Source organism: Musca domestica, unplaced genomic scaffold (genome assembly GCF_030504385.1).
Source record: "Musca domestica strain aabys unplaced genomic scaffold, Musca_domestica.polishedcontigs.V.1.1 7, whole genome shotgun sequence".
NCBI lineage: Eukaryota > Metazoa > Arthropoda > Insecta > Diptera > Muscidae > Musca > Musca domestica.
The window spans coordinates 3,896,466-3,901,033 of NW_026712383.1; the positions used below are offsets into that span (position 1 = coordinate 3,896,466).

A 4,568-nucleotide genomic window follows, 5' to 3' on the forward strand; every position below is an offset into this window, starting at 1 on the left:
ATAATTCAAGTGATCGTATAAAATTAAAGAAAAACATTGCACCATTACGGTCGACAGATGTGTACGCATTTCATTACGATAAAAAATAAAAATGGATTATATCGATTTCTACATGGTCTATACTTGTACTTTTTAGGTCCTTTAAGGTTTATCAAACTATAATTTCAAGAAAAACACGCAAAATGTTCGCTACACAGAACTGTGGGGCAATGATACAACTTTGTCGTGTCCATTTTCCACTACTTATTTCGACGAAGCAAACACAGCAGGAAGTCCCATAGTACCCAGACTTTAATTTCATATGATCTCTCTAAGGAGAAATTAGCTTTGGACCACAGTGAGAAAATAGTCAAGGATACATATGGAGATGGTCCATTCTAGAAAAAGTATAGAAAATTATTTTAGACAGACTCAAATTTAATTTGTCTATTATAAAGTGCCTTCTGGAATGGTCTATTTAAGGGAAGAAGCTTTTTCTACATGGAATGACAAAATATTTAACATTCCCTATTATTTATTGATTGCTTCATTGATTTGTAACAAAAAAAAAACATAAATTATTAAAAAAATCGCAATTAGAAATAAATTGTTCCCTTCATAATACTGTATTAAATAATATAATTAACTTCGTTAAATTTAATGATTTATTAATTATTTAATAATATATTCTTTTATTTAATAATTATACCTAGTAATGATAATTATTATTATATTTAATAATTTCTTTTTCGTATTTTAAATACAAAAATAAATTATTGTAAACGTCTAAATGAAATTCAAGAACCTGTGAGAACATGACAAAAACCCGACATTATGTTATCTATATGTGATAATATCGATTTTTTCGGTTGATAGAAAACGTACTCCCAAGCAGTGTTGCCGTTTTGGGCGTTTCCGTCCAAATTTGGGCGGAAAAAAGATAAATTTTGTGGTTTGGGCGGATTTTTTCCATATTGTGTACAAATTTATTTTTCATTGTTTATTTATTTTATATTAGCCGCTGGCTAGTTCTTATTTATTAACGTCGTTGCAAATAACATGGCAGCAATGTACTCTATTATGCTTCATTGCCTGTTTTCATAATTTGTAAACAAAGTGAAAAATTTTGTAAACAAAGTGGACGCAATGGATAGATAATCAAACAATATTTTATAAAATAATTAACAATTATTAATAAATTTTTATTGCAGGTTTATAACAAAAAAAAACGAAACCTAATGAAAAAAATACAGACATACTTTAATAGGGAACAACAAAGGAAAATGGATCAGGTAAAGCATGTGGAATTTACTCTTGTTATGTTTTGGGACACTTTACAATTGGTTGCTTGATAATGCCACAGACGTTACTCGAATATGTGACTCTTCTCCTTCATACCCTAATGGTCCATCTTATTTGGATCATTTTTTGGTCAGCTCAAAACTGATAGATACTGATGCAGGCAACTACAAAATAACCAGTATTCCCTCATTTTTTGACCATTACCCTCTCAAATTGGATATTTCGTTCAATACAGGTGGTATTGTCCTCAAAACTCCCAGAGTGGTTGTTTCTTATAAGTCCACGGATTGGAGTATGTTTCGTCGACAGTTTGATTCTGCATTGGAATCCATTTTACCACCTGCAAACAGAAATCTTGTTAATGATGAAGTTGACAATTGCATAAATATCTTTGAAAATACCTTTCATAACATACACAAACAGCACTGCAAAACAATTGAAGTAAAAAATCAGCAAATCCTTTTACCTGAAAATATAAAGAGGTTTTATAAAATAAAAGATCAATGGCAAAAAGACCTAAAAAAATATTTCATCGAAATGGCAACAGAACAAATTTTGAATATAATATATTGTCCAAACAAATACAGCTACTCAAAAACATTATACGGGACCTTCTTTACAAAGAGCAGGCTAAAGTTTTTAACTCTAAATTAAAAAATATAAAACCCAGTCCATCAGCTTTCCAACAAGTCAGCAAACTAATTGGAAAATCTAAAACACAATTTTGCCAACAGCTACAAATAGATAATGTGGCTTTTACTACAGGTGGAGAGATCTCAAACGCCTTCCATGACTATTACAGCGACTTTTTCTGTGAAAATATTCCAGAGTTACCACCACCTAACATTGAATCCCGAATACAAAGTTATTTCACTCCAATTGCTAACCATATATACACATTTGATGATGGATTTAATTCATTACACAATTCAGACAATTACCACTTTTCAAATGTCTCATCTATAAAAAAGCACATTGTAAGTCTGAATAGAAAAAAATCGTCCGGTCTAGATGGAATATCAAACTATGTACTAAAGAATTTTTCTGATGAATCTTTAAAATTCTTAACAATTATATTCAACAACTGTTTGAATAATGGATACTTCCCTAAGTCATGGAAAATTGCAAAAATTATACCAATCAAGAAGAAAATAAACAGTATAACACCTCAAGAGTTCCGTCCAATATCTATGTTATCCAATATTGGAAAAGTTTTTGAGAGAATTCTACGAGAAAAATTAGAGAATGAGTTTGTGATACATCCGATTCCCGACTGGCAATTTGGCTTTAAAGCGGCACACTCAACAAACCATGCATTATCGAAGTTTCGTGAAGACATAACAAGTAACCTGAGAGAAAAGATCTGCACTGTAGCGATTTCCCTTGATATTCAAAAGGCTTTCGACTCTGTGTACCACAAGGGGATAATCTATAAATTAATACAACTTAGTGTGGACCCATTCTTAATCAAAATTCTCCAAAATTTCTTGACAGATAGGAAATTTACTGTCACAATTAATGATTGTCTGTCCAGTTTTGGATCTATATCGAGTGGAGTTCCTCAAGGTAGTGTCCTGTCGCCCCTTCTATTTAATCTTTTCCTTCACGACTTCCCCCATCAAACAGAAAATTCAAAAGCCATATTGTATGCTGACGATTGCTTGGTATATAGTCACCATAACTCACCCACTGAAGCCTTAAAGCAAGCCGCTCTTCACCTTGGCGATATAAGTAAATATTATAAAACATGGGGAATCACAGTAAACGCATCTAAATCGGAAGCAGTATGTATTAGAAACGCATCTGGGAAATGTCATAGAAGCGTTGTTCCCGAAGCGAAGAATCTGCGTCTCTTACTGGATGGCATAGAAATTCCATTCCGAGATTCCTTCAAATATTTGGGAATACATATAAATAAATTATTTAAATTTAATGAACACGCCAGAGCATCATTGAAAAAGGCCAAGATAACTGCTGGACGTTTGTCCACATTAATGTGCAATACTTATCTGCCGCAAAATACTAAGCTGCTACTTTATAAAGTTGCAATCCGGCCAATTATTGGATATGGATTCCCAATTTGGTTCACCATTTCGCCATATGTAGCTAAAGAAATTGAGACGTTTGAGAGGACGATTCTAAGAAAATGTGTTGGTCAAAACTTTCAAAATCCAACTAAAAGGTTCTCTAACCACCACATTTACAGCACCGCCAATATTGTGCCATTTTGCAGCTATACCCTAAACCTGCAAAAAAGATTTGTAGAAAACTTAGCTGCACATGACAACATTCTGTTGAATGAATTATTTACTGCTGAAGAAAATACAAATTGGACAGAAGCTGCTTACCTTTCTACTATAGGTATCATAAATGTAAGATTTGACAATGATTCTGGGCAATATTCAACACCAAACTTTTTCACCAAGACAATACCTGGAATGCACAGGGGATAATAGTATTAAATAACAAATCTGTGATATTTACATTACTAGGCTTAAGATCTCCCACAACAGTACTTTATTTTATTGTGTATGTCACTTCCTTTGTCATAAGGTATCGAGAATGTATGATTAGCATACTTTTGCAATCACTGTTTTTATTAGCAAATCGCTTTTCGATGTTATTGCATATTCAATTTTTAATTTGTACGTATGTACTTTATTTTGTTTATTTTAAGTTCATCGTAAGTCAACAATTTAACGATATGTTTTTTATTTATTTTAGCTTTAAGTGTTAATTATTTGTAAGATTTTTGCAGACAATTCGCTCTGCAAGTCAATTGAAAGATTGGGAGCAAATCTTAAAACAAAATTTTCACGTTTGTTTACATCATATTTTTATTACAATTTCTTCAAAACTTCAAATACCACATTTCAAACAATTTCGGTGGGTATTGTACCTAAAATCAGTCAAAATACCGAATATGGGGAGGTACTGATATATGGGGCCTATACGAAGACCTGGACCCGCACAGACAATTTTCTGTCACAGACTGTAGTATTCATTACGAACTTCAAACACTAATTTCGAAACAATTCCGGTGACTAATGTCGCTAAAATCATCAAAATACCGAATATAGGGAGGTACAGTTATATGGGGGCTATACGAAGACGTGGACCTGCACAGGCAATTTTCTGCCTTAGGGTGTAGTATCCATTTTGAGCTTCAAGTACCAAATTTGTAACAATTCCCGTGAATAATGTCGTTAAAATCACCAAAATACCGAATATCAGGAGGTACCGTTATATGGGGGCTATACGAAGACATGGACTTGCACAGACAATTT

The 4,568-nt window shown here is 32.7% G+C and overlaps 1 long non-coding RNA gene across 1 annotated transcript; it reads right to left on the reverse strand.

Annotated features, from left to right (window-relative positions):
• Positions 1 to 1,467: 1,467 nt before the first annotated feature.
• On the reverse strand, positions 1,468 to 4,277 carry LOC131806105 (uncharacterized). The gene is made up of 4 exons (XR_009343970.1): positions 3,939 to 4,277; positions 3,630 to 3,714; positions 1,683 to 1,706; positions 1,468 to 1,621 (listed from the first exon to the last, which is right to left on the reverse strand). It is a non-coding gene; the product is annotated as an uncharacterized LOC131806105 (long non-coding RNA).
• Between the last annotated feature and the right edge of the window lie 291 nt (positions 4,278 to 4,568).